The sequence below is a fragment of the Malaclemys terrapin genome, chromosome 2 (assembly GCF_027887155.1).
Source record: "Malaclemys terrapin pileata isolate rMalTer1 chromosome 2, rMalTer1.hap1, whole genome shotgun sequence".
NCBI lineage: Eukaryota > Metazoa > Chordata > Testudines > Emydidae > Malaclemys > Malaclemys terrapin.
In genome coordinates this window covers 93445474-93461254 of record NC_071506.1, presented here as the reverse complement: position 1 = coordinate 93461254, position 15781 = coordinate 93445474, and positions in this window count along the sequence as shown.

The window sequence follows — 15781 nt, the reverse complement described above, 5'->3', positions numbered from 1 at the left end:
ATTAAGTATCAAAGATTACTGAATACATAAGGTACTTACCTTAGATCAAAATAAAAAAAAATAGATGTTTTATACAACCTAATCACTGGGAGAAATGCTGAATTTTGAATAATTGATTAAAATGTCTAACATGCCCCTGGCACTCAAATTCCACCCTGAGTGCAGTGAAACCTTAATTATTCCATAGCTTCTGTCCAGTACTCACATCCAGTATTGGGTATACTCCTACATCCATTAATATTCTTCCTCAGTGTATTGTTTTTCCTCTTCTCTCATCTACAGTATTAAATCTCTATAATACACCACATATATATTCCAACAGAAATCATCTTTTGCAGGAGTGTGGATACTATTTGGCAAATAATTTTTTTTGAGCTGTGTGATACTGGCAGACCAGCCAACCTATGTATGACCCATAACAACTTAACAGGAGGCATTACAACTGTAATCAAAACAATTTCAAATATATGTACTAGACCAGCAATCATTAACCCATTCATTTGCAGTAATAGAAATCAAGGGTAAATCCTAAGTGTATTTGTCTGTGTTTACCTATATCTTGTTAAAAGTTTAACAATGTAACCAGATTAGATAGTAGATGCTAATTTCCTTTCATGTCTTAATTCCCTTACATTATTTATGTGAATGGTTCAGTTAGCCTTAACATCAAAGATGTAAGATACTGCAGGAAACTAATAATATTATCTAAATTGTCTGCAGCTTAACTATCTATGTTATAATAGAGGATTGGCTAATTGCCTTATGTGAATGAGAGTAACTAGTTTACCTGTGTGTGCATAGCAAATAGAAGATCAGCTTCAAACTCTGGTCAGAATATTGATAAATGGTGATCTGCATTGCCTATTCTTCTTCCGGGGAAGGCCCTACTGTGACAATTTCTGTGAGAAGGCCTGTCAGCTTGCTAGGGAGCTATAAAAAGAAGTCTCGGGCCTGATCCTGTCTTCTCTAGTCTGCTGAACTTTGGAACAGGGAAAGTGTAAGCCTTAGGACAGAGATCTTCCAAATAATTATAAGGAGTTCCTGGAAAATGTATGGAAAGACTAACAGACTTTACATCTAAGCTGCCTTTGGATTCTGACCTGTTTCCCGAGAGACCTTCACAAGCCAGCAGTTTATTCCAGCACTGCTGTGAAATCTCTTTCGTTTTCCTTTTAACAATAAATCTTAGATTTAGTTATTAAGGATTGGCTGACAGCATGATATTTGGGTAAGATCTGAGATTCATATTGAGCTGGGACTGGTGAACCTCACATATGGTGAATGAAGTTTTCAGTAACCCCTGACTATATTAGACTTGGCTGTGTAGATAGGAGCCAAGGGCTGGAATGCCTAAAAGAGACTGTGTTTGGCTTCCTGTTAACCAGTGTGGTGCTACAGATGCTCTTTTGTTCCTGGCTTGGTGAATCTAAGTATAGAATAAACCAGCAGTCATGGGGATTGTCTGCCCTGATTCTTGCAATCTTCTCTAAGTGTGGCATTCTCTGTGTGCTCCATCCACATACCCCCGATCACAAGCTGGAAACTCTCAAGCCAGGAGGACAGACACAGAAGCAGTCCCAGAAGCTACTGCAACACTGAGAAGAAGACAGGGCCCAGAGAGGAGCGCCTCTGTCTTCCCTTTGTGTTCCACAAACCCAGATCTGTGCAGGGGTGACCTCCCTCCCCATCAACTTCCTTCTGAGGGCATGGGGACTCACTCCACCCTTCCAAGGAGGAAACACCAGTACCACCCGCAAGCCAGAGAAACTCTTGAACCAGCAGCAACAAATATAGAAGCAGCCCCAGGTAGTTCTGCAGCAGGAACCAATGGACCCTGATGATGTCATCAGACTGTTTCCCACAGTTCTCACTCTGGACATTCTCTCCTCCATGCTTATCTGCTGGTTCATTAAACTACTCCTGCTCATTTCCCTCAATCTTTACACCTCACTCTACTTGGCCTTCACACTGTTCTGCTTCCTTCCCTATCATCCCCCCATGCCCTGTCCCTTCCTCTGTCTTTCCATATAGCTAATCCCCTCCGAACAAAACATCATGCAAAAAATTAAAAATAAAACAAACAAAAACAGTGGCACTAACCTGAACATTGCTCTTCACTCTGCTTGTATGTTCTGCCCTTCCTGTGTCTGTCTTTTCTGTTTAAAACGGTAAGCTCCTTAGGGTTGGGACTGTCTATTACTTTATGTTTGTACATTCTCTAGCACAATTTGCAGAAATTATGTTGGCTGATTTCGAGTTCATTAAAATAAGGAACTGATTTTATTGTTTAGATTTAGACATTACAGAGCAAGCCCCCTCTCCATTAAGCTTTGTAATTTCTCACCAAATTTGACATAGAACACCTGTCTATTCCTTGGATTTCTCAGGCATGCTGTCTTGTCGGTAAGGTTTCATAATATATTCAAATCTATGCCTGAATTCAGTTTCAGAACTTTGGGCCTGATCCAAAGCAACTGAAGCGAATAGAGTGAGGTATCTGATCTTAAATCTTTAGTTTTGATTTTGGTTGAAAATATCCTTCATCTAAGAGTTTGTCTACGCAAACACTTAGCTTGAGACAAGCTGGGGTGTAAATCTTCCCCAAACTAGCTTGCTGTGCATTAAGTGTCCAGGTGAAACCTGCTGCCACACACTAAAAATTTCCTAGCATGTTTTAATCTATTCATGTTTCAAAGCAGTGTACATCAAAGTGCACTAAGCATTCAGGCAGCCAAGCCCTGAATCTTTTCAACATCCAAGCTGCTCCCCTACCCTAAAGTAGAGTTTTCTAAGCCCTCTCTGATGATCATCTTGCCTCTGTCTGTTGAATTAATAGACACATCAAATGACCCTGTCCTGTGACCTTGTCACAAGCCCTCCAGGGTCTCCAGTTCTCTAAATATGCTTCCGTTCCTACAACCTCGTTTACAGGATAATACAACCTGAGAAAAGGGAGGAAGGGCAGGAACAACTGTACTGGGGTTCCGAGTTCAGCTCCTTCCCTCCACCCCCAAAAAATCTGTATAAATAAAGTGAAATGGGAGGGGATGGGGCCTCAGCAAACTTGATGTATCAGACCCCCACATTTCTCTACATGGACCTGCCTGTATCTAATTTTAAGCTTGTGGATCACTCCCATTGACTCAGAATCCTTAACATTCATTTAATATAGTTTTTGTATGCATTAATATAGAGACTGTCTTGTAGGCACCCCTCCCTCCCACTCAAACAGGCCACCTCACCTCAGAATTGGCCTTCAGCTGTGATTATATAATTGCTTTCCTAGAAGAAAAATATTAGAGAAATATTTAATGCCTCTTTAGCCATCTATCTAGGCTGTTTAGCTACTGGAAGTGAAATTGTCCTGCACTGTAACCAGCTTAGTCTCCACAGACCACAGTTTGAGAACCTATGCCTCAAATAATATTCTGTTAATAAATAAGATTATTTCGACATAAAGAGTGGGATTACTCACATATTTAAGATTAGGCATGTGCTTAATAGCCTTGGTGAATGGGGCAAAAAAGAGTTCATAGGATAATGAAAATCATAGATGGAAGTTACCTTTTAGACCATATAATCCTTCCCCTTGCCAATGCAAGAATGCTCCCTACAGCATATTATCTACTACTTTCTCCAGACAAGTGTTATATTTGTCTAAAGCAGTGTTTCCCAAACTTATTTAGGGAAAACCCCTGGTGGGCCGGGCCGGTTTGTTTACCTGCCGCGTCCGCAGGTCCGGCTGATGGCATCTCCCACTGGCCGCGGTTCGCTGCTTCAGGCCAATGGGAGCTGCTGGAAGCAGCGCGGGCTGAGGGATGTGCTGGCCGCCGCTTCCAGCAGCTCCCATTGGCCTGGAGCAGTGAACCGCGGCCAGTGGGAGCCACGATCGGCTGGACATGCGGACGTGGCAGGTAAACAAATCGGCTCGGCCTGCCAGTGGCTTTCCCTACACAAGCGGTGTCCCAAGTTTGGGAAACACTGCTGTAAAGAACTAGGGCTTTGGTCTTCGCTTAATTTTGCCAAATTATTTGAACATTCACCGTGGTATCAGTATGCAGGCTCCAGCTCAGAGATAAACACATTGCTACTAAACACCACTATATTTGGAGGTGCAGTCTCCCTATTTCACTGAACAAATTCAGTCCAACTCTAATCCCACTTCCTGTGAAACTTGGTTGTGCATAGGGGAATAACATATGTCTTTAGGCCTATCCAAAGTTATCTACTCACTGCAACTATGACAGGGACAAGGTGCCATTTTCCACGCTTGCCTGGATGCTTCATCTAAGTGTCCATTTGTGTTAGGATTGATGGCTTTGTAAGTGACGGGAAAGATCAAACTGTTTTACAATGCTGTGTCAGTCAATTCTCAAACGTTAGTAACATTGTAATGTGGGGATTTGCCCTTGGTTGAACGTCCCTTATCAAATAAAAGCCAAATATAAGAATACAGAGTTCCACATTCTGCTCTTTAACATTCTCAGGGAAAAGAAGAAATGAGTAGTCTTAAAATATATTCTGAATTCATTACTTATCAATAGAACAACTAAAGCATTTAAGGATGACATAACTCTTGAAACATTAGATTAGAAGAAAGGATTTGTTTCATTAATTCTTAGACAGTTAACATTTCATATAGGAAATGGTAATTAGTACCAAGATTGTCTTTAGTCCCCTGAGAAGATGTTGGCCTTAACACAGCCGCTAGCTGTGCAAGGCAAAGGTTACAATTATTTATTATACTGCCTTCCATCTTTAATAAGGTTTTATTCAATAAAAATTACCAAGACCATTTTTCTGGTGCATATTTTGCATCTTGAAATCAATGAAATGAAATATATGGTAAGCTATCTGCTAAAGACTACAAAGAATGTTTTACCTTGAAGCATATGGTCTCCGGTTGTAATGTGCCATGCTTGCTTGAAGCAAGAAATATATTGGTTAGTGCTACAATACTTCTGGAGTTAGAATCACTTGAGAGAGAAGGGTAGGAGAAAGGGCTAATTATTTAGATCCCTATAAACCAAAATAATTCAGCAATTATTGGAGGTTTAATTTACTAAATTGACCTAAATAGTTCAGCCGTAACAGGTTTATATAATGGCTTACTCAGAAAACACCTGTATTGTTGTGTGATAGCACCAAAGTGTAAATAAATTGATGTAGTTGAAGCTAGTTACCTGGCAGTCCAATCTAACCAGAATATAACCTTACCTGGTTTTGGCAAGTCATTCTCAGGATATATCTACACTGTACAGTTAACATGGGCTTTCACCCAGATTCTAGCTTTAAGCCCCCAACCCTCCACACAGAAAAGCCTGTGACCTAAATTTGAAAGTGCCTTAAGTGCATATTAATGTACCCATCTGGAGGGCGGTTACATCCCATGTTATACTTGAATTCAGGTTGGAACCTGCCTACTTTGCAGTGAGGACATGACCTAAATCACTTAAGTGCTAATAGACCTCCAATGCCTTTCTATAATTCCTCCCAAAAGAAAGACAAATTCTCCCACAATTGACTGGGAAAAAATGTTGGAGCATCTTAGCACCAAGACGCATGGAATATGCCTCCAGATCAAAAAGGGTGAGTGCATAAACAGTGAGGACATTGCTACACAGGTAGGATTTTGCTATGGGAATGCTCACACTCAGGCGAGGCTAACCCAGGCACCAATCACTTGGATTAACTGTGCAGTGAAGACATAGCTTTAATTAGGGGACTGTATAGACTCTGGAACTCACTTCCTGTCTTGGCCTAATGAAGGCAAAGGGCAAAGATGATCTCTTCTCCTCAGCTTCTAAGAGGAACAACAGTGTCTGAGCAGAGTCTCTTTTCTAACTTGCCTTTTCAAAAATGATTAATTTTACTGCCTTATCGCAACCAATCATGGATATAGTTGGGAATTTACCGTCAGCATCTTCAATTTTGTCCCATCCACCTAAACCATAGAATTAAACAAATTGAACATAAAAATATGTGAAATGACAGATGAAGTTAGAATATTTTAAATGCATGTCAGTCACAATGTAGTTGGGAATGATTCAATTATTTATACATCCATTTCACTGCCACTTTGACAAATCACTGAAAGATTCATTATACTGCTTTTTGTTTCTTTCCTGTGAACCTTGAGTCATTTATTTTTTAGGGCTGAGATTTTTCAAAGGAGCCTAATAGAGTTAGGTAGCCCCAATCCCAACTGCCTAACTGAAAGAAAATATTTTCCTCTGAAAATCCCATCCTAGATTGGAAAAATTGTAACAAAAAAGGATTACAACAATGTGATTCAATGTTCCAGAAACGATATTCTGTAGAGCCCTTCATGCTGCAAAGTTTGAAGCCCTGCCTGGGCCTCAAATTATGTGCCCAATTTTAAGCACATGAGTTAGTTTTAATGGGATTTGCTTACATGCTTAAAGTTAAGCAAGTGTTAAAATTGGGCCTTGGATCTGAACTTTCCTAAAATGTCGGAGTCATTCAGACCCACCTCAAAGGTCTCTCCTGTCTCTTAGGACCATCACATTATAATTCAACATCCAAACTTTATAATAGCTTGTTATGGTTAAATATCAAAATTGTCAGAAGTTCCATTTTTATCAGATAAGCACACAAAAGTTTGAATACTGATCAAAACTACCTGAATCACTTGGATTTCAGACAACAATAGACTTCCTAGGGAGACTGTTGTTACTTTCTATTTCGGGTCACTTTGGAAAGGATTTGGGGAAGGGGGTTGTTGTGGCTTGACACCTGCTTCTAGTAAGCCCAAAGACATGCAAAGGTGAACACAAATGAACCCCCCCCCCCACACACACACACACATTACAGAGCACCTTTCATCTTCTTTAAAAAGTTAACAAATTGATATTGAAAATATATGCAACAACACTGAAATGAAGTTAATTCTGGAGTGAAATGCCCCAGTAGCTTAGGTATGCACAGCAATATTTCCCATCTTGAATTATACTGTAATTGGTTGTTATAAGTACAGTAATAGCTCACAATAGCCAACTAATAAGAGTCATCAATCAGCTGTTCCTTTAAGAGGCAGGGATAAAATATGATTCATTCTTGGAAGTAACACTAAACTTTAAACTAGTTTGCTGTAATTAGAAGATAAATCATGATCTAACCCAATGTATAAAATTCTAAATAACAGTATTCATCTGTTACTTCTTCTAATGTGCTACAGCATTTATATCTGAATTACATCCTCCTAAAAGCACTTTATTTTTCCAAAAAAGCATGACCTTTAGATTTTTAATCCACAGCTTTGTTCTCAAATAAAGCTATCTAGAAGCAGTCAAAATCTTTCACAATATAGATGGTAACACCTTACTAATCTCCACTATTTTATAAAATAATAACATCTGAATTTTTGTATCCAACTCATTTATATGTGAGTATACTAACACCTAAACTTCAGTTCTGAAACACCCTTCTAAATGTAGAGGACATTCTATTTCATGCCATCTCTCTAACAACTTGTCTCCATTTGCTGTCAAACCAACAAAGCACACTGTACTGCATGCACACAGGGATTACGTCACTGAAGGGATTTTTTTAAAAAAGTAAAAAGCCATAAAATCAGTTTCCAAATAGGACAACAAATGCTGACTTAATCCAAAGATGTGTGGGCAGCAAAATAAATATTCATTTTGAATTAGCCAGTAATTATAAATATTACCTGCATCTCACAGATATCTGGATCACTAATCGGTAAACTAATTAAGCAATATCATCTACATATAAATTGAGATGCATCCAATGGGGAGCAAAAGAAACAAGGTGATGGACAATTCCAGCAGTGCACAATGAAATGAATAATGAATTATAAAGGTGTTTTCTTTTTTAGTATATTTTGCAGTTACACACACACACACACACACACACACACAAGTATATACACATAGACACACATACCCATGAAAATTAAATGGAAATATTTAAAAAAATATATGTAATGTCTCATATCGCATGTTTTGTAAAGGGACCACTCAGTGCAACAAAAATAAGTCAACTCACAATACAACAACCCAGGTAACATGTTCATTAATTCTACTCCATCACAACAGAGTGGCGGGGAGGAAGAAATGCTCACTGACTGAACAGCAAGTAAAGGGGCGGGGGAGGGATGGAGGATGGGTGCATCCCATAATATTCAGGGTAACCCAGTTTATCCAGTGATGACTGCTTTACTACACATTGATTCACTAAGATGCTCATCTGGATCAGATGTTCCTCATTTTGTGACTTAGAGTTCTAAAGTAGTCAGGACCCAGAGGGGGCCAAGTTGGTGAACTCACCAAGAAGATGAAACCTTACTGTCACTCACACTGGTGATTTGACAGACTTGGGGGATTACACACCTCAGGGTTGGGGAGGGGGTATTAGGATTTCCTCAGTTTTGTTTATGACTGAATCGCAAGAGAGCAAGCTGCAAAGTGGAGATTCCGTGACATACCTTTGCTGCTCATACCTATGCCTGTCCCTAAAACCCTCCTCTTGGATAAACAAGGTAATGAGAAACAATGGACTGAAACTCTGACTCATGCTGACTAAGGAAAGGCCATCAATAAATCCACCATCCCTGCTTCTTTGATATTAAATGAAAAACCTAACCTGGACCAGGCAGGATTATGCATATGGCTTTGTGTTGGCAGATAATAACCTAGTAAAGCAGGAACCCACAGGTGGTTAGAGAGAAGGTGCAACTGTGCTCTCTACTCAACCAACCTGTAACGTGTGAATGGTCCTATTACAAGAATTGACTCATACAAGTGTGTCCACGTCTCATGTTGAAACAAATGTAGGCTTTTGGTGGAATACAAGCCACCTTGCAAAACTACCACCTTCTTTTCAGAGGTAATTGCACTACTGTGGCAGTTGGTACTGGGATCCACAGATCCAGCTTCTTGGGGGATTTCAATGTTCATGCAAATGATGTTTCTAGCCTGATGGCTCATGATGTCATGGCCTTCATAAAAATATTGGATTTGTCTAATGTGTGTGGGGAGAGGAGTGGGGTGGGTGGGAGGGGGGGTCAATGGATCCCCTCCTACAGTGTGATATAAACTGTACCTGATCTTTGGCATAGGTGGGGGCATTGCAAACATAGGTGTGGGAACTAGGGGTGTGGCAGGTACTGCAGTACCCCCAGGTTTCACAGTGAAAAGTTTGCTGCTGCTGTCAGAATGAAACTAGCATTATTTTGCAATTCTTGAGAATCCCAGAGGTGTGGTGCACCCGGGTTGTGTGAGCAGGAATTGTGCTTTTTCACATTGCTTTTGAACATGCATGGTTTACACTTTCGTTAGCTGGCTTTCAGCACCCCCACTATAAAAAGTGTTCTGATGCCCCTGAATGGAAATGCAGTAAACAGGCTTTTTTCATGGCCCAGTCATCAACTTTTTTCAATAAAAGGTCAATATAGTGATCTTGGGATTCATTAAATAACAAACCAGTGAATAAGAAAGGAATACAACTTTAATTAAACAAACTGGAGAGTATCTGTGGCGAACTGCTGCACGCAGCCATGCAATGTTCCCAACCCCCGCCTCCAGGGCACATCTCCAAATTCCTATGTTCATAATACTGTCCCTTATGAGGGAGCATCTCTAAATTATAATCCTCTACAAACATATCTTTACAGTGTTTACAAGTCCTTTAAGAGACTCTCCCACATCTCCCTCAGCCTTATTAAATGGCCATACAGCTGCATCCTGCATCTTCTCTTCAGCCTTGCATAGGCCCATTTATGATTGCTTATGCTAGCCCTTACAGACAGCTTTTATTAGCCCTACTTCTCCCATTCTCTACCTGCTGAAGATGATCTGGACTAACCTCCCTTCTCCAGCCAGTTCTCAGACTGCTGGTAACATCCTCTTCCCCCTTGTTGCTTCCATTTCCTGATCATCCGTCCCTTGTGTGTCATTTCTCAATACAAGATGCTGTAGGTTACACAGTGTTCTATATTTCACACTGACTGGGGGGGGGGGGGGGGGTCCCCTACTGTCCCCTGTATGATCAGTAGTCTTGCTGTCATGTTCATCCTAAAAGGGCTGAGCAGTGAACCATGAAGTTCATTTCATAATGTACATCCAGGTGTTAAAATCATAAGAACCTTAGAACTTCATATAACAGTATCAACAGTCAATAATAGCTTTAAATTTAAAGACTGAATTAGTATGAAAATGTTTACAAGACTAGAGGTATATATCAATCTATGAAATTGTACAGAAAATAAAGAAATGAAATATAGCACAAATAATTTATTCACTTAAAATAAAACCATAGACAATAGAACCTAGGACACCTGAGTTCTAATGCCAGCTCTCCCATTGAGACTTGCTGTGTGATCCTGGGAATGTCATGGAAACAGACATTTTCAAACTCAGGTGTCTAAAGTTAGGCCCTGAAAACCATATTTAAGATAAAACATTTTTGCCGAAGCCCTTTTTTTTTAAACATCAGTTTCTCCATCTTTAAAAGGGCTAATATTTACCTGATACATATGTTGTGAGGATATATGTTTGAAAAAAAAATTACTTTGATACCCTTAAACCAAAAAGCTTTTTATAAATGCATATTATTTCTTTAATCTATTTTCACTAAATGGAAAATGACAGTTTTAGTTACTTTCATTTTTATTCCAGTCTGCTCTGGGCAAAAGTATTTATTTTATATATTGCCATCTTCTCTGGAGATTTACAATATGCATTTACTTTTTCATCCTAATTATTTTTGACTTTCTGTTCACTCATGATATTGCTTTCCAATATTTACCTTGCTTTCTTTGCTGTTTCTTCCTTTCATTTTGTTTTGTTTTCTTTCCATCTGTGACTCAAATTATGGTGTTTTTTTTAATTCCTTCTTTCATCTCATCCATCCATCAATCTTCAATATGGCCATCACTTGCCACCTGCGTGAAGAACAAATTTAAATAAAGCAAACAATCAGTTTTTAGGACTTTACTCTCCTCTCTTTCCTCTTGTAATACCATGAGAGTGTGCTTTGTAGATTATTTTCACCCATATAAAAGTAGTCGGGGAAAGGCTAACTTAAAGAAACAGATTATGTTGGGTCCATCATAATAGAGAAAAGTCATGACTCTGGTATAGTAAACAAAAAGGAGAATCTTTATTTAAAAGATGCTGGACACACATCTGTGTAGCTGTCTTCAAACTCTCTAGTTCACAGAAGTGCTTTTGACCAGGGTCACTACATAAGGGTGAGGGTTGACCGGTGTCATAAATGTCATTTTTCCCTCTGAAAGATTAGTAGGGTATCCCCAATGTCACTATGAATTGGCAATGCTGAATGTTGTTGATTAATGGACTGTTCCATTTTAACTTCATTGGAATGATCAGTGTTACAAAATGCAGGATCTTTTGACTGAGGTATAACCTTTGCAGTTTCATGTAATGAGCAGCCAAATAGGAGCTGTAATGGTGATTGTTCTGTAGTCCATGACACTCTCCCATATAGCCCAGACAGTAGTAGTAGTTTCTAGCAATGCAATATGGCACTCCGCCTGTCTGCTCAGCAATGCAGGTCACTATGATCATATCGCCCCAGGTTCCACTCTGCATTGATTCCCATGTAACTACAGAGTCCAGTTCAGGGTCTCCAGATTACTTTTCAAAGCCCCCCATGGGCTTAGCCCTAGCTAAGAGAGATTGCCTCACCTGCCACACTCATGACCTCCACTGATAGTTACGGTCCAATGGAACCCCAAAATTATGGACAGGTTTGAGAATACAGAAGACAGAACTTTTATGGAGCTCAGATTCAGAACATGACACTCATTAACAAGAACAAGGTACTTTGCAGCAGTAATAACAAAGAAATGGGTTATGCATTTAGTTGATTTAGATTTTCCACAATAAACTCTTTGCACAGGCTTATGCATAATAGTGTGATTATTTTCTGCCTTGCAAGCTACAATTATAGAAGGAAAAGGGAGGAAGAATTCTTCTATTGTCTTCTATTGTCATCTTTTTCCATTTGGGAACCACGAGAGCCTGGATGCACAAAAGGAGTTAGGCACCAAAGTCCCTGTTTCAGATGTCTAAATTCCAGTTTTGGCTTCACTGTGATACACAACACTTCTGCCTAACCCTTGTAGGAGCCTAAACTCACTCAGTGTCTATGTTTTCAGAGAAAAGTTCTCTCAGAGTCTATCTTTCTGCCTCTAGGCACACACAACTGCCACCTCCCTCTATAGACATCTGAGCACCAGTCTCATGCCTAAGCCCCAGAGCAATTCACAAACCTGGGAAATATATGCATTTGGCTAGCTAATTTGTGTACAAGGCCTGATTCAGTAGACATGCTCAGAGGCTGCATACCAGACTGGGTCCCATTTAAAATCCAGTTGGAGAAGGTAATGTCTACTTTATAACTGTTAGCCCAGTGGTTAGAGCACTTGCCTGTGATTTGGGAGACTCAGGTTCAATGCCTCCCTCTCTGCCAGAGATGGAGAAATGATTTAAACAGGGATCTCCCTCCTTTCAGAGGGTGCTCCAACCACTGAGCTATGGGATATTCTGATGTGAGGCTCCCTCAGTCTCTCTTCTTGAACCTGTTTCATTGTGGATAAATAATGAAAAAGAGCGATTGGAACAGGGGGCCTGGACCCAGGCAGATGCCCTAACCACTAGACTACAGGGTCATTCTTACACTCTCTCTCTCTTTGGCCCAATGATTATTTAAGAATTTATCCATAGTCGAACAGTGAGGGAGAGAGAGAGAATATGCAGTGGTTAGGGAACCCACCTAGGAGGCAAAATACCATTCAGTTATGCATGCCATGTGAAAAATTTCTGGGGGAGCTCCTTGGTACTAATGGTGGTTGTGAAAAAGTTCCTTCTCTCTCTCATTCAATTTGGAGACCAGGAGTGAGCAGCAGAATAAGTGATGGCTAAATTAACATTAATGAGCCAAATATTGCCAATACTGGTGCTATTTGGCTAAACTGCTATTCAATTTCCCCATCTCTGATTAACAGGTGGTATAATATATTGTGGTTGTTAGCAGGATAGTACTTTTACCATGCAGGAGAAGAATACATTATTTCCATGGGGCTTCAAGTATGAGAATACATCTTCTCACTCAGTCATAAACCAGCAAGGATAAAAAGATTATTCTGAACAGCGGGAAGTCTTTGGAAGGGTGGCCAGCTGTGTTCTAATTGCTTCCAAATTGTCAAAGGTGCTCAATAGGAGACCAATGAAAGCCTTACTGCTTTCAAAACTTCAGCAAGAATTTTGAGTTTGTAGGTGGAGATGGAGTAGAGAGGGTGAATTGAGCATGGGGGTAGAGGCAGGGTTTGATTCTTGTTCTGATCAACTCTAAAGAGATTCTTATTCTCATGAAAACTCCCTGCAGCTTTTCTGGTGTGAAAAGCCAGTTTAAGCTTTATGCTCCTTGGCGTTTTTTTCTTCTCTATTTCTCTCTCTTTCCAGGGAGACTCATCAGAACTGGGGAAAGAATTAGCACAAGCTTACAAATAACTGGTTAATAACTTAAAATAACTGCTACTGCCTGTGTATCAGCAGATACCATGAAGTAAGAAATTGTCTCTTTAATACTACAGGAATAATTATTTTGCAATGACATTAATATAAATTCTACCTGGGCAAGGATGGGGGCCTCAACCTATAAAAATGTAAACATATGCTTAATTTTAAACACATGAGTATGCCTCTGAAGTCATTGGTCTTCAGTGACACTACTTGCGTGCTTAGTGTTTAACACATGCATAATTGCTTACTATACCCAAGTAAGGGCTTCAGGATTGGACAACAGGAAAATTTTCTCTATCAGCTTTCAGTGTATTTGCATTTATATTTTGCCCAATACAGTACTTTGCTTCTTGTGTAAAATTCAAACAAACAAAATTAATTAAGACTTGAAGTTTCATTTAACTGGGAGAGATGGTATTGTTCAACAATGTCTTTACTTACTTTGTTATTCAAAAATGTGGTTACTGTAAAGAGATAATTTTTCATTACGTTTTTAGAAGGAAAGAGTTAAAATAAATCAAGTTTGCCATTCCCTAATAGCAAGGATTAGCATAAAATTATTCAGCGGTGATAAATACAACTCCGACAGTTTAACCAATGATACATCTACAGTCTCTTAGCATTTAGAAACATTATAAATGTAAGTTCCAGATCTGTTCTTTCTAAACCAAGATTAGCTCCTGATAAACGGTCTGTTTAATGCACTGACTATCTGGAGGGTAATTTGAAGTTCATCAGCTACTATACTACTGACAATAGACGTTCCCCCACAGACTAGTTATAAAAACTGTTATTTAGAATGTTTAACAGTTTCCAGTGGCTTTTCTCGTCATTTTTAATTGCTGTTGAGTTTTGGAACTACAGTGTCAGCCAACCTCATTTTCCTTAATACAGATGATTTTCTTACTTTGCTTTTCAAAATTAGTTTTTATTTCAGAATTCAGGCTCTCTTTTCTCCACAATACTCTAATTGCTCTTCCAGTTTTGTAGAGGAATAAAATAGAATGAAATAAGAACTTTCTCTCAACTAAACATTCCTTTTTGTGAGAATGTTGTGGTTACTGTAGTTGCTTAAAAAACATATAGCCCATATTTCAGAGCAATTGGAGATGGACCCGAGTTCATATTAAAGAAAGAATCCCATGGACTTTAGTGAACATTGGATCAGAATGTTAGGGGCAGTCTGTCGGCTGGTGTAAATTGTCATACTTCTATTATCTGCCACTTAGCGAGTTAGGTTACCTTTCCAAAGCAAACAGTGCATATTTCCTTTGCAGTAAGGAAGAATATTTCTAACAATTATGGTGCCGATTATCTCAATTAAGAAAGATGTAGGAATAGAAGCACCCTGCTCCAGCCAGAGTTTCCACATACACTGAATCTCAGAAAGAACAGTTCCTCCAAGAATACATCCAAGGACCACCACGGCTGCTTTGGTGAGTTAAGCAAGACCATCAGAGCTAGACTATCAGGATCTGATTTTGACACTTGTAGCAGTGTAAAGCTGGAGGAACACAACTAAAGACAGTGGAGTTAAACTAGTGTGCAACTAGTGTAAGTGGGAGAAAAATGTGTCCTCCAAATGCTAGCACTCCATGAGTATAGGACTGCAATTATTTCTGAGGCCCAAGCAGAGAAAAGCCCCATGCATCATGTTCCCTTCACCTTCTCCACTTATACAGGTTTAACCACAATCTGGAGTAATGGTTTGGCAATTCTGAATTCCTACAGTTGGTTCCCTTCAATTGTGCTGTATGTTGTTTATAAAACAAAAATAATCTGATAGATACTGTGGAATAATACATCAAATCCATTTTCATGGCTCATACTCAAACCTTAGGCTTTGTTTGCTATCAATATACTGGTACAAGTACAAAATGAATGATCATTGTGTTACTATTTCCTCCATTGCTATGTTTACAATCTTTTTTACCTATTAGTATGAAGCTTAGATCTAATAACCCTTTTTGAATATGCATGTAAATTCCAAATCTTAGATAAATACGGCCTTCCCTAATGAGATTAGTGATTACCAATAGTACTAAAAATTACTAGTTGCATTTTGTACTTTAGCCCACACGACTTGGAAAAAATAACCTGAAATATTTTGTGTATCAGTCGGATATTATAACATGACATGAAACATGCACATCACTTGTTGGAACAACACATGACTCAGTGTAGGTGTGATGAGAATTTCAGATATGTGATGGCAAGGAATCCACAAAAGGAATGAGACAAAACATAGA